This window comes from Cimex lectularius, unplaced genomic scaffold (assembly GCF_000648675.2).
Source record: "Cimex lectularius strain Harlan isolate CLEC.00 unplaced genomic scaffold, Clec_2.1 scaffold280, whole genome shotgun sequence".
Lineage (NCBI taxonomy): Eukaryota > Metazoa > Arthropoda > Insecta > Hemiptera > Cimicidae > Cimex > Cimex lectularius.
The window spans coordinates 42,684-68,108 of NW_019392877.1; the positions used below are offsets into that span (position 1 = coordinate 42,684).

The following is a 25,425-nucleotide window of genomic DNA, read 5'->3' on the forward strand; positions in this document are numbered from 1 at the left end:
TTAATTAAGGTTTTTAGTTGAGATAAAAAAGTCAATGGCACGACCGGGATTCGAACCCACGATCTTCGGCTAGATACGCCGCTGCTCTACCACTTAAGCTATCGTGACCTCGATCCATTCGGACACTAACTTCCCATCTAACCCCACCTTTTTGAATTTTCCCTCCTTTTTGCCATTTTTCATTCAAAAATTCAAAAAGGTGGGGTTAGATGGGAAGTTAGTGTCCGAATGGATCGAGGTCACGATAGCTTAAGTGGTAGAGCAGCGGCGTATCTAGCCGAAGATCGTGGGTTCGAATCCCGCTCGGGCCATTGACTTTTTTATCTCAACTAAAAACCTTAATTAATTTTAATATATTAATTGGTCAAGCGGACCACGAAATTAGTGAAGTTAATTATTATGACATGACTTGCAAAACGTCAGTTATACATTGGATTTGAACCATATATGCAGGAATCATCTCGCTTCTATAAATTTTAACAATAAAAGAGAAAATATGACACCCATTATACCTTTCCCCCTCAAAAAATACTCATTTCCTCAGACAATAGTTCGATGTTTAAAAATTTTCTACTAGCAGAATGTGAAAAAGTGAAGGTTGAACTTCTCCGTTATTCTGATCAGTACTATCTACCCAATTATAAAGTTTATTAATCAAAAAACGCCTATTCACTTTTTTCCAAAATAATGCTTTTTTCGTCGGAAGTAGTTCGCAAAAATAAAAGTTTTCCTCTATCGGATTCAAATGATGAATAATTATTATTTTTTGTCTCGATCAGTACAAATTAAAAAGGAGATTACTGTGCATTTAACTAAATAAAAAGACAAAAATTTCACCCGCTAGGTGTTGTGGTTTAATTTTTACATAGACAATAGTTTAAATAAAATAGTTTTCTTACTATCAAAATGCGATGGAAATGTCGATTAATATTGTTTTTTGACTGGATCAATACAATTTAAAAGGGAAGTTAGTGTATATTTTACGAAATTTAAAATTTAAAAAAACCACCCAATTTACTTTTTCCATAGGCAGTAGTTTAAAATGTAGTTTTCTACTATCGAAATGGGACAGATATGGAGATTAATATTGTCTATAGTCTTGATCAGTATAAATTAAAAGGGAAATTTATATATATATTTTACGAAATAAAAAAATCCTACCCACTGAACCTTCTACTATAAATTGGAAGGGAAATTAGAATACAATATACGAAATTTTAAAAAAATCGCACCCACTATACTTTTTTGTTTTTACTTTTGCCATTAAGTAATAGTTTAAAAAAGTACTTTTCTACTATCGAAATGGGACAGTTATGGAGATTAATATTGTCTATACTAAATATTTTACGAAATAAAAACATCCCACCCACTGAGCCTTCTGCTATAAATAGGAAGGGAAATTAGAATATATTATACGAAATTTTAAAAAAATCGCACCCACTATACTTTTTGTTTTTACTTTTGCCATTAAATAATAGTTTAGAAAAGTACTTTTCTACTATCGAAATGGGACAGATATGGAGATTAATATCGTCTATAGTCCTGATCAGTATAAATTAAAAGGGAAATTAATATATACTTCGCGAAATAAAAAAATCCCATCCACAGAGCCTTCTGGTATAAATTGAAAGGGAAATTAGAATATATAATACGAAATTTAAAAACACCCCACCCACTATACTTTTTTCTTTTTCCATAGGTACTAGTTAAAAAAAGTACTTTTCTACTATCGAAATGGACATTAATATTGTCAATAGTCCTTGACAGTATGAATTGAAAGGGAAATTATTATATATTTTACGAAATAAAAAAAATCGCACCCACTGAGCGTTCGGGTTTTTAATTTTTTCATAGTGCAATAGTTTGAATAAAATCGTTTTCCACTATCAAAGTGGAACGGAAATGACGATTAATATTGTTTTTTGACCTGATCAGCATAAATTGAACGGGAAATTATTATATATTTCACTTAATGAAAAAATACAAATTTCACCCAGTATACCTTTATGTTTTTAATTTTTCCATTTGCAATAGTTTAAAAAAAAGTTTTTCTACTGTCAAAATGAGCGGAAATGCAATTAATATGGTTTTTTTGTCATGATCAATATAAATTAAAAGGGAAATTATTATATATTTTACGACATAAAAAGAAAAAAAATCTCATCCTCTATACTATTTTGTTTTTACTTTTTCCATAGGTAGTAGTTAAAAAAAGTAGTTTCTACTATCGAAATGGGACAGAAATGGAGATTAATTTAGTCTGTAGTCCTGATCAGTATAAATTAAAATGGAAATTAATATATATTTTACGAAAAAAAAATCGCACCCACTGAGCGTTCTGGTTTTTAATTTTTTCATAATGCAATAGTTTGAAGAAAATAGTTTTTTGCTCTTAAAGTGGTACGGAAATGACGACTACTATTGTTTTTTGCTCCGATCAGTATAAATTGAAAGGGAAGTTATTATATAATTCACTAAATGAAAATATACAAATTTCACCCAGTATACCTTTATGTTTTTAATTTTTCCATTTACATTAGTTTAAAAAAATAGTTTTTCACTGTCAAAATGGGACGGAAATGGCGATTAATACGGTTTTTTGTCCTGATCAATACAAATTAAAAGGGAAATTATTATATATTTTACGAAGTATAAAGAAAACAATCCCAACGCTATACTTTTTTTTTCGAAATTGCTATACTTTTTCGAAATAGGGCAGAAATGGAAATGAATATTGTCTAAAGTCTGATCGGTATAAATTGAACGGGAAATTATTATATATTTTACTATATGAAAAGACAAAAATTTCAGCCAGTATACCTTTATGTTTTTAATTTTTCCATTGGCAATGGTTTAAAAAAAAATTTTTTTCCAATGTCAACGTGGTATGGAAATAACGATTAATATTGTTTTTTGTGTGGTGATTAGTGACCGTTAATCGATAATTATTCAGAAATCGTGACATGCGGTCTGGTTGTTTTTTGTCCTGATCAGTACAAATTAAAAGGGAAAGTATCATACTTTTTACTAAATTAAACGACAAAAATTCCACCCACTTCCAGGTTTCTAATAACGAAACGGGATAAACATAAAGGTTAATATTATTCGTTGTTGTGTTCAATACAAGCTATGGGGAAATGTATTAAATTTTATGAATAAAAAAACAAATATCATTCCCTGAATATATTTCTTCTTAAGAAATTATTTTTTCCCTTGGCAATAGTTAAACAAATATTTTTCCCACATCGCAATTGGATAAAATTAAAGAGCATCTGATATTCGAAATCACGATGAGTTGAAATTATAGAAGAGGTAATTATAAATTAATAAAAAAGACAAAAATCACACCCACTACTACTGGTACCTGTGTACCTTTCGTCATTAAAATTTATATTCCTGTTTGTAATATTGTAAAAATTAATTTTCTTCTGTCGGAATTAGATAAAATTGAAGAGTATGTAATTAAAGTATGTAATAAAAATATTAACCCACTGGACCTGTTTTTCTTTCAAAATTAATTTCTTCTTGGAAAGAGTTGGAGAAAAAATTTTTTCTATCGAATCGCATAAAAATAAACAATAATCCATTAAAGTTCGTGGTCCGGTTGACAGAATAACTTTTTTTCAATTAATTAATATTTACTTGAGGTATTGGTCGAGATAAAAAAAGTCAGTGTCACAAGCGGGATTCGAACCCACGACCTTCGGCTAAATACGCCGGTGCCTTTTTGCCCTTTTTTCAAATGTCGTGTAATCTATTGATTCTCGGCTACAAATGAAAGGAGAGAAAATTCGAAAGGTGGGGTTGAAATGGTAAGTTGGTGTCTGAGTGGATCGAAGTCACGATAGCTCAAGTGGTAGAGCAGCGGCGTATTTAGCCGAAGGTCGTGAGTTCGAATCCCGCTCGTGACACTGACTTTTTTATCTCGACCAATACTTTGCGTAAATATTAATTTACAATAATATCGTTCCTTCTTCCGATTAGTACATGCTATAGGAATGAATATTTTCAAAATGTTATCAATCAAAAAATCACAAATCACACCAAAAATATTTTCTTAAAATTTGATTTTTTCTTGATATTAGTTGGAAAAAAGTAGTTTTCTGTCAAATTCAAATAAAAATAATGAGTACTGTCTTTCGTTTGCTTGATCAGTGCAATCGGGGAATTCAATATAAATTTTAAGAAAAATATCACCCCAGTGAAAGTTCTCTTAAAGATTTATTTATAAAAATTAGGATTAATTAATATTTGTTGTTCTGGTGGTTACAGACAGGAAACAATAAGGAAATTTCTTATCGATAATATTTTAAAAAAGTAAAACCATCAATCTCATGTTTTATCCTAAAATATTAATTGTCTACAAAATTGATTTTGCCGTTAGCAAAAGAAAACAAAAATTTTCTTCTATCAGATCGGATAAAAATAAGAAGCAATGTGGTTCGTTGTTCAAGTCAGTAAAAATATAAAAATGTTTTGAAAATTTATTAATAAAAATATCACTCATTGTACATTTTTTCCTGAAAATATAATTTTTAAGGCAATAGTTGCGTTCAAATAAATGCGAAAGTGGTCTTTTATTAAAGATCTGCTATGATCTTGTTCAGTCACATATTCAGTAGCCTCTCGTCTGCTGGAGAGGTGCATGTAACAATATTAACGATCGTATTGGTAAATCCCTCAAAATTGTTAGGTAACTGTTATTATTTTTCATTAAGGGAATGATAGAATACTCGCTCGCAATTTTCCAACAATATACTACTACATCTGAAGGGTAATAACTATTGTTGTCCTGATCAATTCAAACTATATATGCACTTCGAAAAAAATGTATAGACATAAAATAACATCCAGTTACTTTTTTCCTTACAAATCTATTTTCCAGTTGACGATAATTTTAAAAAAATTTCATTTCGAATTCGGAAAAAAATTAACAGTTGTCCTGATATGTTATTCGTTGCCCTGATCAATAAAAAATATAAGGAATTTTTATTAATTTTATTGATGTGGCGAGATAAATCAAGCCTTTACCTTTTCCATGAAAATCGGTTTTTCTTCAGACAATAATTTAAAAAAAATTATATTCTATCCATATGTATACTCAAAGGCAAAAGCCGGACACCTTTATTTATTAGTTTATTTTTCAAAATAACTAGGTATAAAGTTTAATAGTTGATTTGAAGCATAAAAACAACATTAATAACTTTATAGAATGTTTCTAATCCTTTTAAACTCTTTAGATTAAAAATAAAGACAATTTCATTCTTTCCAGAGCCGAGTTGTTGAGTGAGTTAATTGATTTTTTAAATTGTTTTGTTTGATGAAAGAATAAATTTGAGTAAAAAAATTAATTATTAATTTTTTTAAAGTGTTTTTAAGTCGAGATCTCCGATGCTTTGGCCAGACGTCGAACGTAGCGTTAAATAGCCCACGTCCTGGGTGTGCCACGCTCTACCATCTACGATGATCTACAGCTGTGTAGGGCTACCGGAAATTTAGATCGAAGTAGTGGTGAACCACGATGCACGACGGCTAGAGACGATTGTTTTATTGCTCTTTCCACCCTTAACCGTCATTTAACAACTTGCTTGATTGGTAGTCAACTCCAAAAACTCTAAAAAAGTCATCAGAAGACTGTGAGAATAGCCTAGTCCCTAGAAGTCCCACATCAGGTTCTCTACTACTGGAGGAGGAATCGAGTAGAAAGGCGGCTATTCGCAAATCAGCAACTCGATTGGACAATGGGTAGCTGTTCTCTTCACAGATGACTGCCGGTTTAGTTTGCAGCATCAGATGACCGGGTCCATGTGTGGAGAGGACCTAGAGAATGCTTTGCTTCATGTGCCATTCGTGACAAAGACAGTCAGTTATGATATGGGGTAGAATCAACCATGCCCGTACCGAACTGATTGTCATTCATAATCGCTCTTTGACTACACTAAGGTACTTTGAGGAGGTTCTTCTGGAAGCCGTGCTCCCATTCGCTTGAAGAACTCACAGAACACTTTGCTTCATGTGCCATCCGTGCGTCACTTCCTTTTCAAAAAGAGTCAGTTATGGGATGGAATCAACGTTCATGTAGTAATCATACAGAATGTATCTTTTGCACTAAGGTACATTTAGGAAGTTCTTCTAAAAGCTGTAATCCCATTCGCTCTCTTTAGTTAGGATAATTTCGTGTTAATGTATGATAATGCTCGACTACATGTAGCTCATTACTTAGAGGATGTAGGGATTTCGCAATGAATCGGTCAGCATGTTTTTCTGACATGAATCCTATAGAAGACATAGAGACCGGCTAGGCATCATTCAACGCCTACAATATTTATTTTCCTTATTCTTAACAAATTTTCAATATTTATGACCATTTAAGAAACTTCAGATTAAAAGCTCGAGTCATGTTTTAATTCATATGCACGGCTTTATTACTATAGTATACATAAGTACGTACAATTAATAATCCTTGTCAGATCTCAAAAAAACTTTCAAATAGTAACTCTCCGGTCTTTTAGATCGGTTTTTAACCTCAGTTGGTATTATCTGGATTAGACGATTTATCGGTTCGTTTCGGAGATTAAGTTTAAAAATAACTTGCCAGTTGAAATATGCAAACACTAATAAAGAGGGATTCGGTGCGTTATCAAAGCGCCTTCCTCATACAAAACAAACAGGGGGGGGGCTCGTAAAAATATTTTTCTGTTTGATCATCGCCTAATTGGATCAATAATTATGTTGTTTCTAACTATGTTCAGTTGGCTCTGCAAACTGGTTCTGATTATGTTCACAGCGACAATTTGCATGTTTGCCGAAAATTAGGTCTGTTTGACTAGCAGAAAGAACATTGCACAAAGATATTTATATTGGTGACTTAATGTACTGGGAAGCAAGCGTACTACCACTATCCAGTTTGTTATGATTTTTCAGTGATATTCCTGAGTGTTCAATAAACAAAATATTGACGTGGTCTTTAAAGTTTTAAAATTCTAAGTTAGTTGACTTCATCAATTTTGTATTTTAATATTATTAGAGTGGAGAAATATCCTTTTATTCCCTTCCATCGCAATATTATGCACTTTACTAACTAGGGAGGAAATCGCGAGTCCATTAGCGCTTTAGGAATCTTAGAAGGGTGTCGGGTTGAGAGGTGTTGGGAGTACTTAAGAGTACCTATCGGACAAATAACGTTTTGGATGAGTTAACAAGCGATTGGAAGGATAAATTTGATTTTCCAGAGCAAGTGGGTGGCACACTCAGCAAACCCACCATATATATATACACATAATGAGACGTTTAGATGTTAGGGAGTGGTTTTACAATTTCTGATAGTTCTAAAGAGTGGTAAGGAAAATAGATTTCGGAGGATGTGATGGTGATATGATATATAATCGGCAGATTTTCATCACCACATCCTCCGAAATTACCCAAAAAGCTACATTTTCCTTACCACTATTTAGAATCATCTAAAATACTTCCCTATCCAATGGAAATTGTAAAAACCCACTCCCAAACATCTTTTAGTGACCGGGAGATATTAGGTGGCCCTGACAAGGGCCGGTGTTGTTTGGAAGCGTGGCGTTGTGACGATATATCGAGGCCGGGACCGATTGTGTTGGTAGAGAGAGCAGTTGGCTGAGGTCCGGGGCCGTGAGTCGGCTGACGACATCGGTTGACGGAGGTCTGGAGCAACAGTTGGCCGAGTGCAGAGGCTTGCCTGTAACTAAGTCGGCTATGTTGGGAAGGCGAGTTGTGGCTAACGGTGAGCCCTTGCCATCGTCGTAGGTGCTTCATTAGTGATAAGCGAGAACTCGTCGGGTTGGCGAGTCTGCTGTCGTTGCCGATCCACCCACCCTGGGAGCCATAGCCCACTATGTGTGGAACTACGGCGACGAAGGGTGGTATAGTGTGGTTTGAGGCTCGAGACCCCGAAACGGCTCACCTCGGGTTCTCATCCACGGCCCTTTTCTCAAGCCGGGTTCCTTCATCCTATCCTGTGACCCCTCCCATAAAGTAAATATATAAATGGGGAATGTGGGAAAGGGCAGGCTAGGTCCTGTTGAAAAAACAAAATATTAAATGAAATATTGCAATTTAATCATCGATTTAATCTCTGCTAATTTAACCATAGTCCTTAAAAGGTCCTTGGCGATCCCGAAGGAACATGACGATTTTCCTTTGAAAAATACTATTCTCATCATCACCTAGAGGAATTGCTATTGCGTTTCTATAATAGAAAGCCTCTTTAACATCGAGTTGGAAACAGAATTTGACGGAGTAGGCTTCGTTCTGCTTTCAGGAAGGATTTTCTCTCCTAATCCCATAAAAGCATTTTGGGTGGAGTCTTTGCTTAGAAGTGATTAATTTGGCTTTCTCTATGATCAACTCTGAACCGCTTTTATACGGGAAATCACACATTTTTAGCCTTACACCAATTTGCCTTAATGGGTGCCTAAAAGGAATTAAAATAGTTAAAATCTTGGTTTACTTTACTGGAAGCTTGTTTGGATTGTCTTACTTTTTTTATATCTGGTCTCATTTACAATCGTATATTATTTACCTATAATAAGAAAAAACTCAAATTACATAATAAAATATAGTAGAATGATACAATATTACATTATGATAATATCGAAAGCACCGAGGTAGCCGAGTGGGTTAGACGCCCGACTCGTATTTTCCACGGGTTCTGGGTTCAAATACTGGCAGAGCCCATGCAATTTTAAGTATAGTGGTTCTGTCCACTAGTCCGCTTTGCGCAACGGATAGCTGGACATTAAACCCTCCCTACGGGAATTTCTTAACTTTACATTAATAACCTGTAGGTACATGCACAACCAAGTCTGAAAACCATATTTAAAAAATAAAAAAAATTTAAATTTTTTGGCTTGGCTACTTTGGCCCATTGGTAAAACCGCTGGTACACTGTTCAAATTTTTTTTCGACCTAATATCACCATACAAAATTTCATTAAGATTGTTGACTCCATGTTTGTAGCCTCCGCTTGTCAGCGTCTAAAAACTATCATCTAAATTAAATGTTCATATTCTTGTTGGTCGAACCGTTGGATATGGAGAAAATGAAGATACAAGAAAATATCCATGAATCTAAAAGATGGTGGACACATCTAAAAGAACCTTTAAATGATGATGATGAATATGTTGACTATGAAGTTCGGGTTTATGTTCTCTAAACACTGCAGTTTGTTATACTTTTCCTAGTTCCTTAGTAGTTTAGTTCAATCCACTCGACCTTTCTCTTAAGAATAGGTCATTGAATGTCATTCATTTCCCTGAGTCTTCATGGTTTTGTGGTTTCCATTGTGGTTGCTTCGCATTCGAAAATGATATGGTCGGTTATTTTCTGCCTCCTCATTGCATAACCTACAAATGGGATATTGAATGAATTTTCGGGTATGGCACCCATGGTTACTATGGAAATTCAAGGAGATTCTTCGCAACAGTTTTACCTTATCCTACGATCCTACCTGCGACGGGTATTACCACCAGAAACATCCCATTCTTCTTATATTCCAGTGAAATCTGGAGTTCACCAAGGAAATACCCTTGGATCGATCCTTTTTACAATCCGCTGACATTTCACTTCCCCAAACATCTTCACGTTTGCCGACGAAACGGTTATTCTCTCTTCTCACTCCAACCCATCTGTTGTTAGCTCCTATCTGCGAACTCAGTTCACATTACTGGAAGACTGGTACTGCAAATAGAGAATCAGTGAACTAAAGAAAATGGGTTCAATCATTCGCACTAAGAAAGTCACTGCGCACTCCGGTACGACTGAATGACATACTGCATGCAGAATTGATAGAAGACTGACACACTTGCCTGAAACAAGACCTTATCAGAAATTCCACAATACCCTTTCTATATTCACAAACCCCCTCGACTAAATTTCCACTCTAACCCTATCTGGAAATCTCCCACGTCGGCTTAAGAAGCAATGGCCTAAGGATTTGCTTCAGTGTGTTGTCATGTTTACTTTTATAGTGTTATGGTTTGAATTACAAAATTTACTAATTGTAACTAAATTTGCAGGTGAAATTATAATAATAATTTTTAAAAAAATTCTTTTATGTACTTTTGAAACACAAGTTATTGTAGTTTGCTTGTATTCTTGTAAGTAAAAGGAAAAAGTATATATTAAAAAGTATACTTTCTGACTTTCTTACATCTCTCATACTTCAAACTCGATTTCTTAAATTTCTTACTTTACCCCTGTACTCTTCAGTCCGTTTATGAGTTTCGTTGACAGAATACAGACTGAAAGTCGGCTGGCGGACGAGTAACAGTTAATTGCTTATCAAAATTAATTAATACCCCGTAGACTAAAACCTCTTGCAATATAAACCGTAATATGAGAGGAGGGGACATAACTGGAATAAGCCTTTGGTTTAATCGCACTGACAATTTAAATTGCATTTCGTGACCGATGGAATTATTCGACAATAAACGGGCCGAGTTTGGAAGAAGGGAAAAATCTGACCAAAACAGATTTTTGGTATCTTAAAATGTCAGAAAACGTATATTTTGTTTAAAGAATCAAATTTAACTGATCGTTTAATTTGATAGTGAAACAATGTATCTGTTTTTTTTTTATTTTTTTGAAGAAAAGTTTCTTTTGTTGTTCCAACAGACGCTAAACTGGAAATGTAGAAAGTTCGAAGTTTTATTTGATATAAAAATATATTTAGAAATTCTAATTTCAATCATCGTATTCAGAAACCTTGAAAACCATTTGCAGCGGCTCGATGTTCGGTTCAAAAAGTTGGGAATTAAAATAAATGCAAGGAAGAGGTAATAAATTAACTTCTCACTCTACAACCTGTTTACTTTAACGGGATTTTACTACCCCCTGTCGAACACGTAGGTTACTTGGGACTTCACCTGGACACGCGATTTACTTGGAATCCGCACAAGACAAAAACGAAACGAACTAACCTGTTATCAACACTACTCGACAGAGCTTCAGCATTAATAGCAAAAGATTAATATGCTTGTCAAACGTATGTGGACTAATGGTATCAAACTCTGGGGGTCCCCAAGCATTCCAACTCGCAACGCATCCAAAGATTACAGTCAAAAGTCCTAGGGAAAATAGTTAACCCTGTCATTTTTTTCAGACTGGAAAAAAGTTAATTTTACTTGGAAAAAGTTATATTTTCCTTGGAAAAATTCAGTTTCATTCAGAAAAAGTTTAATTTGACTATTCGAATTTAAAAAATTCAATTTTATTTGGAAAGAGTTCATTTTTAGATAAAAAAAGACTGGATTAGAATTAGGCAAAATGCAATTAGACGTGAAAAAAGTTCAGTTTGATTAATAAAGTTCCAACTCCCAACCTATCCAAAGATTCCAACCAAAAGTCCTAAGAAAATTTGGTCACCTTCCTTATTATGCATCAAACCTCACCCTACACCGAGACCGTAAAAAGTTCAATTGGGATCTGACAAAGGTTGAAGTAGACATGTAAAAAATTTAATTTGGCAAATGTTGAATCGGACTCGAAAAATGTTAATTTTACTTGGGTAAAGATAAATTTTACTTCAAAACGTGAAATTTCATTTACACAAAGTTGAAATTGATTTAAACAAATTCAATTTGACTTGAAAAAACTTTAGTTTGATCGAAAAAAGTTTGAATTAAACTTCAAAAAGGTTCCATTCGACGAACAAATTTCAGTTTGACTTTCAAAAGAGTCGAATTAGGCTAGAAAAAGTTCAGAAAATGTTCAATTTCATCGACAAAAAGTTGAATTTGACTACTTGATTTAAACAAATTCAATTTGACTTGAAACGACTTTAGATTGATTTAGAAAAAGTTGAATTAGAATTGGAAAAAGTTCAATTTAGTTTTTAAAAAATTCAGTTTGATTTAGGAAAGTCTGAATTAGAATTGAAAAAGTTCAACTTGATATGAAACAAATACAGTTTGGTTTAGCATAAAATTCAATGATTATTCGGAGATCATGAGATGCGTTCTTGTGTGATGTAGGTTTTAGAAAAACATGTTCTTTATCGTGCCAACGTTTCGATCTTTATTGGGATCATCTTCAGGGCCTGGGATTTATAAACATTGTTTAAATTTTACAAATACATGTAGGATGTGAAAAAATGAATTCTAAAAATTTTAGATTAAAAGAAATGAATTTATACAATGCTAAAATTAAATGCTAGCATTGTATATATTCATTTTTTCACATCCTACATGTATTTGTAACATGTAAACAATGGTTATAAATCCCAGGCCCTGAAGATGATCTCAATAAAGATCGAAACGTTGGCACGATAAAGAAAATGTTTTTCTAAACCTACGTCACACTAGACCGCATCTCACGATTTCCGAATTGACGAACTAATTGAAATTGACTAACGGTCACTAAATACCACACATAAAATTCAATTTGATTTGGGAAAAGTATTACTTGAATTGAATGAAATTCCATTTGATTTAGAAAGGTTTGAATTCAGACTAAAAAAAAGGTTCCATTCGACGAACAAATTTCAATTTGACTTTCAAAAATTGAATTAGACTAGTAAAAATTCAATGACTTTATTTAGAAAAGGTTGAATTATACTTGAATAAATTCAATTTGATTTGGGAAAAGTAAGTTTGTTTAAAGAAAAATTCAATTTGATAAAAAAAGCACACTTCAATTTGAAGAAATTCAATTGTATTTTGAAAATTATTGAATTGGTACTGAAAACATTCAATTGAATTTAAATAATATTAGTTTGATTTAGGAAAAATTTAAATGGATTAAGAACAATTTGATTTGAAAATAATCAATTTTATTATTTGACTTTAAAAAATTCAATTTTACTTGGAAATAGTCCATTTTGATATAAAAACAATTGAATTGGAATTAGACAAAATTCAATTAGATGTGTAAAAATTTCAATTTAACATGGCAAGTGTTAAATTAGACTTGAAAAATGTTAATTTTGGTCGGGCAAAGTTAAACTTTACTTGTAAAAGTTCAATTTCCCTTGGAAAAAGTTTAATTTGACTATTTGACTTTACAAAATTAAAATTTTACTTGGAAATAGTTTATTTTGATATAAAAAATTGAATTAGAATTAGACAAAATTCAATTAGATATGGGAAGAGTTCAGTTTGATTTGGAAACTTCCAATTCCCAACGCATCCAAAGATCCCTATCAAAAGTACTAAGAAAAATTGTTAACCCTCATTATTGTGTATACCTCACCCTACACGAGACCTTAATATTCCCTTTATTCCAGATGCAGCGAAAAGCTATTTCTAAAACTTTCCAATCCTTTTCCACACAACCCAATGCCTTGGTCCAATACCATCCCAGATGATCTTCCCCGTCGAGACGCCGATGGCCAACCCCCTAGTGACGAATAAAATTGAAAACCGGTCATTATTTATTTCTTTTAAAGGAGGCAGGATTTCTCCTCATATGTTTTTCATGTGAATTTTATTCTTATAGAATTTTTACGTTGTAATTGTTTTATAGATGTAAAAATTTTACAAAAATTCTAATACAAAAGCTTGGTCGTCTTTCCTGGTCCTAGCATTGCAATACGACAAAAATTGATTAACAAAACCCAAGTCTTTTTTAAAGGGAATTTTTGGTGTGTTAAACAAATAAATATATAAAATACAGTCCCGATTAAAGTAATTTATAGAGAGAAGCATCCCGAGTATTAGTAAGACCTGGTTAATTTTCCAGGAAGCCACAAATTCGTTCACCCGTTATCTGGCCAACAAATTTGAACAGGGATTTTGGCCGGCCTCCCCCAGGAGATAAAACTTCTTTCCAATTCGGTACAAAATGTCACTTCTTGGAAATAGATTTGTTATGTGTGCACATAACGTCATTGTTTAATTTCTGTCATGTCTGATGACGCTTTTCGGCTTTGTGTTTCACCGCTGTCGGTTAAGATGGTTGATTTTTTTTTTTTCAAATGATCGATGGCCAAAGACAACCGTGTCATTAAATACACGTTGCTTCTGTTTACGCGAGTTCTTCGCTATCTTTCTGGGAAAACGTGCTCTTCAGCCCTGCTTCAACCCTTCAACGAAACAGTGTCCAAAGGGACGGGGGTGGGGGAGTGAAGTGGGGGCGTCGCGATGATATATAAAAGAGGAGGCGGCCCTTTCATCCCCCACATTCTCTTACAACTCCCTCAGGATCACCTCGACCTTAGGAAGCACGTAAGTCACTGAAAGTTTGACGGAACCGTCTTATCTTTTTTTGAAAAAACAACAAAAACCTAACTTAAAAAATATCTACCAATATACTTAATATGACAAATATTGATTATATAGAAATTTATTAAGCACTAAAAAACAAAAAACCCTGAACTTGTGAAAAAGACCTTTAGAACTTAGCTTATAGTGATGTTGAATAAACATATCGATTAGTGTCTTTTCTTGTTAATTTTCTGTTTCTAATATGGTGAAATGCCGAAATGAAACAGACCAAACCAGCGAGTCTTGGCGGACCATGACTAACTACTACTTGCCTTCCTGATTTTGATTGATGATTTTTTTTTATTAAATAATTAGGTAGTTTTATGGCTTATTTCCTTTCACTGTACTTAGGATAAGTAAAATCTTACTTTAACAATGAAATATATTTATGTTTTTTTTTTAAAGCATTAAGCTGAGAAGGATTCTTCTTAGACATATCTAAGACTTTTTTTTTTCAACCGCTATTATTACTTTAACTCTAGTTTTCTTAACAAATATAGAACTGAACTAAAATATAAAATTAATTATTCATTAATAATGTATTTGCCTAACGTTTAAAGTTATTTTATGTAGTTCAACCAGATTCTCAACTTTTCGATACTTGTTTTGTAAAATCCCTTTGGAATAAAAGGATGCTTTTATGATGTAATTATGAAATAGGTTTATGTGTGGTAGACAGATAAATTGTCGTCATCCGCACAATTACAATATCTGCGAAATAGATTAACCTTTGTATTATATAACAAAATTACAAAAGAGTCAATACAAGACCCAAAAGGATTATTTCCGACTTTTCAAACCCGCCCCCGTTTATCCGTCGAGTTTAACGTCTTTCAGATTTTAAAAAGGGATTTTGCAATTTTTTCTCTAGGCCAAAATACGTATGAGTCAATTTTGTATTCTACTCGTCCGACGATAACATTTGGCAAATTAAAAGCGATTGAACACCTGAATCCGATTGTATTGAAAACAATACTTTTCCCAGATTAGCTTAAGCTTTTAGCAAATGGATCAGAATGGTTAGGAAGAGGGAAAAATCCCTTAAGCGATTTGCAAACGAGTGAAATCACGCTTAACTTCCGGCTCGGGGGAGGTGATGCTCTGCAAAAACGTATTTAGCGAAACGTTAAAAGGCTTGTAAAAAATTGAAACCGTTCTTCCAAAGCGGTAAAGATTCATCACGTTATGAATTTACTTTCCGAGGCTGCAGACCCTGTCTGCATGTTTGTTTGACCCTATTTGCACGGGAGAAATTATGTTCGTGCTAATTTTTCATTCCCCCGATAATGGGTTGCTAAAAAGAAAATACATCCCCGTAGTAACTCTTCCGACCACTCGCGTTTTTTCCTACCTAATAACTAATACTATAAAACAACAAGATTTTCAATTAAAAAAAAAATCATCACTATTAATTTGTGTTAAAACGTGTTTGAAAATCTTGATAACAAATGTCCATTGTAAAACGTTTTATTATTTTTTTCCGTTAATCTTGATTTATTATGCAATAAAATCCCACTTGCTCTGGAGTTTATGATCTCACTGAAGTTTATTATTTCACTAGTTACGAAATGTATAACGTATTCATATAGAATAAACAAGTAAACATAGTCTTACGAAATTTTAAAAGTCTTTTAACTGTGGCAGACATTGGCCAAAACGCCCTAAAGATAAATATCCCCAATAATATCAGCCTTAATTTATTTTAAATCTGTAAACTTAACATAAACCCGTACACTTTTATCTAACTCAATGTCAAATTAATTCAAACTTTTTTAAATCAAATTGGACTTTTTTCAAACCAAATAGTTTTTTCAAAATTAAATGGTATTTCCCCTAAACAAAATAAAACTTTTCCCAACCGAAATTGGACGTTCCATTTTTCCTAATCAAGGGCTATTTTTTCAGATTCGTGACAGTCTAAAAAAATGATATAATATAATCTGCGGAGGTGAACATTATATGACCCCAAGCCAAGCTTTAAATGAAATTAAACTTTTTTCAAACCAAATAGGACATTTTCTAAATAAAATTGAATTTTTCCCAAATGAAATCGAACATTTTAAAATCTAATTCGACTTTTGTTAAATTAAACTGAACATTTTACAATTAAGCTTTAACCTTTCCCAAGTCTAAGTCACTTTATCTCAATCCCATTGAATTTTTTTCAAGTAAAATTGAGTTTTGTCAATTTTGTCTAATTCAAACCTTTTTAGACCTGACTGAAATTTTTTAAAGTCAAATCAAACTTTTTTACAGTCTTATTGAACCCTTTCTAAGTCAAATTGAACTTTTTTCCAAATAAAATTGAGTTTTGACAAAGTCTAATAAACCTTTTTTACATCAATCTGAATTTGAACTTTTTCCAAGCAAAGCATACTTTTTCGTAGTCTAGTTCAACATTTTCACGAATCAAATTAAATTCTGTCCAAGTATAATTCAACTTTGAACTTTTTCCAAATGAAATTAAATTTTTTCCTAGTAAACTCAACATTTGCCAAATTAAATTTACCTTTTTACAAGTCATTAAATTCAACCTTTTTTAAAGCGATGAACTTTTTCCAAGTAAAATTGAGTTTTGTTTAATTTTAGTTCAACATTTGCCAAAGCAAATTTAGCTTTTTTCAAGTCATTAAATTCAATGTTTTTTTAAATCGATGAACTTTTGCCAAGTAAAATTGAGTTTTGTTTAATTTTAGTTCAACATTTGCCAAATTAAATTTAGCTTTTTACAAGTCATTAAATTCAACCTTTTTTAAATCATTAAATTCACTAATTTCGTGGTCCGCTTGACCAACTGAAAAATGGCAAAAAGGAGGGAAAATTCAAAAGGTGGGGTTGAGATGGGAAGTTAGTATCCGAGTGGATCGAGGTCACGATAGCTCAAGTGGTAGAGCAGCGGCGTATCTAGCCGAAGATCGTGGGTTCGAATCCCGCTCGTGCCATTGACTTTTTTTATCTCAACTAAAAACCTTTTTTAAATCGATGAACTTTTGCCAAGTAAAATTGAGTTTTGTTTATTTTAGTTCAACATTTGCCAAAGCAAATTTATCGTAAAATATCTCAAATATCGAAAAATAGGTATCTCGAAGTTTAGCTAAAATTAATAATAGGCTATTTAATTTGCCCCATCTGGAGTAAATTTAGTTTTGATTGAACTAAAACTCGTAAAAGATAAAAAATTATTTTTTATTTTTTATACTTATAGACACACAATTCTAAGGTTTTATTTTATTTATCCTTTTTGTAACACAGACAAAAAGTTTGTCGTGAAATATAACAAAAACCTACATTGATTGAGGAAAAGCTGAATTTGTTTTAGATAAGTATAACGTGATGTAAAAAAAATGGTTGTATTGAATTTGAAAACGTAATTAAATAACCAAATGTTATATAATAATAAAATAACTGTATAGTTTATTGGTTAAAACTTTCAAATTTCAAACATGGAAAAAGTTCAATTTGATTTAGACAAGGTCGAATTAGACGGAAAAATATATATTTTTAAGTATTTATTATTTGATTGTAAGGCCTTCTATTCCGAGCCGAACTCCACTTAGCTGTACGGAAATAGGTATTATGTTTTATTACAAGTATCACCTATTGCAAAATGAGCTTTAAAAAATGTACAGCAAGTTTAAAATACATATCTGTATATGTTTGATGATCTATTTGTGAAAAATTATTGTTTCGATTATTCCGAAAATCATGGATTCTATTATTGCTGATGCTTTGTGCTCCTCGTTTAAGCATGTTATTCTGAAACAGCAGCATGCGTTCATGAAAGGACGCTCCTGTATTACGAACCTTGTTCTCTAAAAATAATACATTTTAAATAATCTAGAGCTCGGTAAATGTGTTCACTCGGTGTATACGGATTTATCAAAGGCTTTTGACAGTGTGGATCGTCTCATTCTGGTCAGAAAACTCAAAAAACTGGGTGTGGGCCAACCCCTTTTGGGATGGGTAGACTCCTTTTTGTCTGAAAGGTCTTTTGTTGTGAGATTTGGTGAAGGCTTATCGAAACCTGTCCACGTACGATCTGGTGTACCTCAGGGCTCTCATTCTGGTCCGATCTTATTCCTTTTATTTTTTGACGTCGACTCTGCTCTCACTTCATTTTCATTGTTAGCAGACGATTTGACAATTTATCGCCCTGTCGAATCGTTTAATGATTGTATTATCTTGCAAAATGACTTGACTCGCTTTTGGCTTTGGTGTAAGCGTAATAATTTGAAATTAAACGAAAATAAATGTAAGATTTTGAAGTTCAGCAAGAAGAAAATAATTCACGATTTCGACCAATTCGTTTATAGTATCGAAGGTTATCACATTGACGAGGTAGATACTATCTCGGATCTCGGGGTTATTTTTAATAAGAATTGTGATTTTCGGGACCATATCCATTAGAAATAAATCCTTTAAAAATTTAAGAGTCGTACGCAGGCAAACTGCTGACTTTAAGAACCCTTTTGCAATAAAATTACTCTATCAATCTCTGGTGCGCAGGCACCTAGAGTATGCCAGTGTTGTTTGGTCGCCGAGTGCTTTAGATGGGTCTTACATGATAGAAAGGGTACAGAGAAAGGCCACGAAATACCTGTATTACAAATTATGCAATCACAGGAACTACCATCATTGCTTCTATGAAGCTAGACTTGCTCTCGTAGGCCTGGATTCTCTGGAGGATAGAATTGTGGCTTCCGTTGTGTTTCTGTAGAAGATGTTAAATAATTTTATTGATTCCCGGAGATATTATCTTGTATTGGCTTTAGGGTTTTTCAACGTCAACTACGGACCCATGAATTGTTTGGTACTTCACCGCACAGGATCAAATACGGGTTACAGTCTTCAATCTCCACAGCTGTGCATTACTTAAATAAATTCGCTATCAGTGCAGACCTCCTTCTCCTCGTCTCTTCAGATCTTTAAAAAAAATATTAAACGTGCTTTAAAATGTAATTGAGGGTTTATTTATTACTTTTGTTGTGCTATTTAATAATCTATTTATAATATTGATTTTTTGTTAAAAGTGTAAGAGCTTCTTTGCTGTTATTTTTACTGATATTATTTTTATATCCTTTTTTAGTATTTTATATCATAATGATTGTTTTGTTGTGTTGCTTGAATGTCCTATGCTTGGGTTGGACCTGACCTGTTTGGACTGTAAATTAAAAAATAAAAAATAAAAAAATGACATAATACTTTCTAGTTGTAAAAAGTTGACGCCATTAAAAAAAACTTTTTTTATCGAAAGAGAATGAAGTGTAAAGCACATTTATAATCTTCCTAATTTTTTATTTTGAGGCGAGACGAATAATTGAAGGAAATATAATCGTCTTCAGAAGGAGAACAGGAAATAATACCAGAGATGATGGTTCAGAAAAAAATCCGTCAAATTCCGATTGAATTTTACAATTAAAACAACTAAGTGTTGTTTGTAATTTATAAAAACAATTACGATTGCTGCAATACATGTTCAAGTTACATTTGCCTACTCAAAAATGGTAGTGTAGCAACTTCACTTGATCAAGTTACGATTCTACATTCGTAAAGGATAAACCCGACCCGGGTCTTAAGATCTTTATTCTGCAGAAATCTGAGTAGTCTCGTATTATTTTAGTAGCACTAAAGCCATCAGACTTGTTAATGTTTATTAAATAAATTAACAATTTTGTAGTATTTAGTTGAAAACTCGACAATATATTAAGGGGGTGTCGTTTGACAAAAGAAAGCACTTCTTCGATAGACCCTAGGTTTTTATTATGCATCACGCGATATTTTTATCTTAAAACGTTCAAATCTGACCAATATTAGCCGAATAGGCCAGCAATAAACAGTTTTTGTGGCCATTCATATTCATTTCTATCTTAATATCTTTGAAATCTTATTGATATTGTTTGTTTCTCGTTAATAAAAACAAACAACTGCCTCATTTTTCCCCGATAATAACGATGGAGTTCCTATCGCAGCATCTTCATTAATGATTTGTTTTAATATTTACAAAGAAGGGAGTATTATTAAAAGAAAAAAAGGAAAGAGCGTTTTTAAGAAATGCGAGAACAATGGAAAATCGGTTGAACGCGTTTATCTCTTCTATATTAAAAACGAAAAATTATACGTTTATTATATTTCCGAGGAGATCTTGGATCTGCTTTTATGTTTTGTTCTAAAAAAGTTGGATAATCTACAGCCGGAAGTGCTAGTAACACCTAAAATACCCTTTTCTTAAAAAAAAAACTCAAACAACAATTTGGTGCCAATCTATCGGATAACATTTATAGAACTATGGGTTGTTAATCATATATTAAAATTACTCATCTGTGTTTATAGTAAAGAGTTAATAGCAGTAAGTTCGTTTAAGAAATCGCGTTATTTCCATCATGACGTAGGGTTTTACTTCTTCGATGTCTAGTTGGACTTTTTCTAACCGAAATTTTAACATTTTCAAATTGAAGTAAAAGTTTTCTAAATTCATCAACGTTTTAAGCTGGGATGAATGAATGGGCTGAAAAATCTTAAAATGTATATATAAATGCGGTAGTAATATTAGGGTGTCGAACAGTTTAAAATATAAATTTTATATTGAACTGGCAGAGCTACAGTCATGAGTTCGAGTTCACTCAAACAGGTTTCGGCTTTGCATAAGCATAATGTATTATATGTGGTGTTATATTCTTTTTAGCTTTGATAAGTTAAAAGAGAAATGCTAACTACATTTAAACTTATTACTAGGTTTAATAAAAAGCATTTTTCGTGAAAACATATTAAAACAATCCAATCTGTCAAAATTTAAAAAAAAATAGCAAAAAGGTTTTTTTTATTCTAGAAAAATTCCAATTTGACTTAAAAACTGAACTTAAGTTTGAAAAAAAATCAATTGGTTTAGAATTGTTTTAAAACGAAAAACTCAAGTACATTTTATAAAGCTCAATTTGATTTGAAAAAGTTTGAATTAGAGTTTAGAATAGTTTGATTTGATTTCGAAAAAGTCAATTTAGTTTTGAAAAAGAAATTTTCAAATTTTATTTAGAAAAGATTGAATCAGAGTTAGAAAAAGTTTATTTTTACTTTTAAAAAACTACAGTTTGGTTTAGGAATAATTCAATTTGGATTCAAAAAAGTACAATGGTTTTGTCAAAATCTAATTTGATTTACAAAAAGTAGTCTAGTTTAAAAAATAATCAATTAGATTTGAAAATAAATTCTATTTGATTTGGAAAAAGTCCCATTTAATTAAGAAAAAGTTCTATTTTATTTAAAAAGAAAGGTTGAATTAGAGTTTAGAAAAGGTTGATTTGATTTGGAAAAAGTCAACTTAGTTTTGAAAAAGAAGTTTTGAAATTTTATTGAGAAAAGGTTGAATCAGTTAGAAAAAGTTAATTTTTACTTTTTAAAAAGTACAGTTTGTTTTAGGAATAATTCAATTTGGATTCAAAAAAGTACAATGGTTTTGTCAAAATCTAATTTGATTTACAAAAATTAGTCTAGTTTAAAAAATAATCCATTAGATTTAAAAATAAATTCTATTTGATTTGGAAAAAGTATCATTTAATTTCGAAAAAGTTCAATTTTATTTAAAAGGAAAAGTTGAATTAGAGTTAGAAAAAGTTGATATTTACTTAGAAAAAGTACAGATTGGTTTAGAAGTAATTCAATTTGAATTCAAAAAAGTATAATGGTTTTCAAAAATTTAATTTGATTTACGAAAAATAGTCTGGTTTAAAAAAAGTCAATTAGACTTGAAAATAAATTCTATTTGATTTGGAAAAAGTCCAATTTCATTTCCAAAAAGTTCAATTTTATTTTTAAAAAAAGGTTGAATTAGAGTTGGAAAAAATTATTTTACTTTTAAAAAAGTGCAGTTTGTTTTTGGTAAAATTTAATTTGATTTAGATAATATAGTCTGGTTTCAATTTGATTTGAAAATAATTTCTATTTGATTTGAATAGTTATGTCTGATTTAGTAAAAGTTAAAGTCCAATTTTAATTAGATAAATTTCCATTTTATTTAGAAATGGTTGAATTAGACATGGAAAAGTAAAGTTTGGTTTAGGAAAAATTCAATTTGATTTCAAAAAAGTAGTTTGGTTTAGAAAGTAAATTAGACTTGAAAATAAATTCTATTTGATTTGGAAAAAGTCCAATTTAATTTCGAAAAGTTAAATTTTATTTTTAAAAAAAGGTTGAATTAGAGTTGGAAAAAGTTGATTTTACTTTTTTTTAAAAGTAGTTTGGTTTTGGTAAAATTTAATTTGATTTAGATAATGTAGTCGTTTCAATTTTATTTGAAAATACTTTCTATTTGATTTGAATAAAGTTATGTCTGATTTAGGAAAAGTTTAAGTCCAATTTTATTTAGATAAATTTCCGTTTTATTTACAAATGGTTGAATTAGACTTGGAAAAGTACAGTTTGGTTTAGAAAAAATTCGATTTGACTTCAAAAAAGTAGCTTGGTTTTGGCAAAATTTAATTAGATTTAGAAAAACTAGTCAAGCTCAGAAAACATTCAATCCCAACAAAAGCCTAACTGTGAAAAAAAGGGCCAAGTTCCAGACACTCTCCAAAAACTTAGCCTATCAGTGTAACGGTATCTACCCTAGGCCAACCTCCTACTTTTATTTTATAACACTGTTCTTTTATTTTTATTGCTTAACATTTGGCCACTTTCTAAATGACCAGTGAAGAGTCTGGAACTGTTTTATTTTCTCCTTCGCTACCTTCCGTTCACCCACCTCTCCTGTGTGAGCACACATCGTCCTGATGTTTTAATCCTCATTCAGAAACTTTAATTTTTAAATTGATTAATTTAATTTAAATTAATTTTTAAATTAAATTTAAAATTAGGAATAATTTATTAAATTTTACGTTTCTTTTCGTTAACAATGCACATTATGTATAACATAGATTTGGTTCTCTTCGGAAAAAAGAGTGTATGAGAATAAGAAGAAGAAAATGAATAGTTAATTAGATTACTAACATAAAATATGATCGAAATACTGTATTTCAGCTAATTGGCATTTAAAAATAATTAAATAAACCCAACATTACTAATAAATCCATTAGATTGACGTGGTCCGATTGACCATACTTGTAATTATTATTCGGACCACTGAGATGCGGTCTGGTGTGAGAAAAACATTTTCTTTATTGTGCTAACGTTTCAATCTTTATTGAGATCAGCTTCAGGGCTCAAAGTATTTGTTTTCCGTGTAGATGTGACATTCTTGTGTGCCGTTGGGCACTCTCAACACGACACACAAGAATGACACAATTACGCAGAAAACAAACACTTTGAGCCCTGAAGCTGATCTCAATAAAGATCGAAACGTTGGCACGATAAAGAAAATGTTTTTCTAAAACCTACGTCACACCAGACCGCATCTCAGAGCTCCGAATAATCATTGACTAACGGTCATGAAACACCACTCACTCTTTCACTTTCAATTAATTAATATTTATGTAAGATATTGGTTGAGTTAAAAAAGTCTAAAAAATTACTAAATGGGTTCGAATCCCGCTCGTGGCACTAGCTTTTCATTTCAAGCAAAACCTTACATAAAAATATCAATTAATTGAAAAATGTAATTTGGTCAATCAGACCACTAAATATAATGGATTACTAATAAATATTTAAGTACACAAGGCACTTCGGTTCGTCTGTGCATATAGTACAAAAGCTTTTTTACAGAATAGTATACTATACAAATATGTACACATGATTAATATATCACACAGCACAACACTAGCACTAATGCCAGCACTGCACCGGTAGAACACATGCTTTGAGGAGCCACCCATTGCTGGCACTTAGTGTGTATGATTAAGGGTCAAGGAGGTCCCGAGGCCAACGTCGGTTGAGGCGACGTGGTGGGTTGTCAGGATGGGAATGAGTGGATAGGGCTCGAGCAGTCTTCGTAGTAGTCCAAGTCTTGTATTAAGTTGCTGTTTTTTAAGTCTTGTGCGGGGATTCCACGTCAGTCTGCTGGCGAAATATAGTCCAAGGTATTTGACTTGAGAGGAAACTGGTATCTCTTTGTAAAAACAACTAAAAAAGCTAGATTAGTTTGTTTGAATTAAGTACAATACTTTAACGAACTTTTTTTAGATTAAACTTCTCGTGTTAATTTATATTTGCTCAATACTCAATCTGTTCAATATGATTTCGTACTAAATTTATAGATTGATAAAGCTCAATTTGATTTGAAAAAGTTTGAATTAGAGTTTAGAATAGTTTGATTTGATTTCGAAAAAGTCAATTTAGTTTTGAAATTGTATTTAGAAAAGGTTGAATCAGAGTTAGAAAAAGTTTATTTTTACTTTTAAAAATCTACAGTTTGGTTTAGGAATAATTCAATTTTGATTCCAAAAAGTACAATGGTTTTGTCAAAATCTAATTTGATTTACAAAAAGTAGTCTAGTTTAAAAAATAATCCATTAGATTTGAAAATAAATTCTATTTGATTTGGAAAAAGTCCCATTTAATTTAGAGAAAGTTCAATTTTATTTAAAAAGAAAGGTTGAATTAGTTTAGAAAAGGTTGATTTGATTTGGAAAAAGTCAACTTAGTTTTGAAAAAGAAGTTTTGAAATTTTATTTAGAAAAGGTTGAATCAGTTAGAAAAAGTTTATTTTTACTTTTAAAAAAGTACATCGTCGCCATAATAAATGTAACTGATAATTTGAATTTTGACTTTATGTATTTGATAAATAAAAGTAGGCGGCTGTACAAAAACCTATAATAATAACTTTATTGAAATAAATAATAAATAACACAAGATATTATTCCAGAAGTCTGAATTCGCCAAATGTACTGAATGCTGCAAGTGGCTTTAGTCTCTTAAGTCAGTGTCCAGGGATAAAAATAGAAGTCACGACAGCTCAAGTGATAGAGTAGCGGCGTATCTAGCCGAAGGTCGTGGGTTCGAATCCCGCTCGTGACACTGACTTTTTCATCTCAACTAACTCAAAAACCTTAATTAATTGAAAGATGTTAATTGGTCAAGCGGGCCATGAAAACTAGTGAATTTAATAAGTTAAAATGAAGTATACGTCACGAAAGCTCTCCGTGGCCATTTCATTTGTCGCCGGGAATCAAATAGATTGCACGACATTGAAAAATGGCAAAATATAGGGAAAATTCAAAAGGTGCGGTTGAGATGAGAAGTTAGTGTTCCAGAAAATCGAAGTCAC

At 31.9% G+C, this 25,425-nt stretch overlaps 1 protein-coding gene across 2 annotated transcripts in view; it reads left to right on the plus strand.

Moving 5' to 3' along the window:
• Window positions 1–25,425, plus strand: part of LOC106672478 (myosuppressin) — a 59,377-nt gene that overhangs the window by 225 nt on the left and 33,727 nt on the right. The window contains exon 1 of one of the 2 annotated variants that reach the window (XM_014403938.2): window positions 14,138–14,195. The exons of the other annotated variant lie outside the window; for it this stretch is intronic. The gene's annotated coding sequence lies outside the window, so the exon portion shown is untranslated. Of the gene's footprint in view, window positions 1–14,137; window positions 14,196–25,425 lie in introns of those variants that run through there. 2 annotated transcript variants of the gene reach the window in all.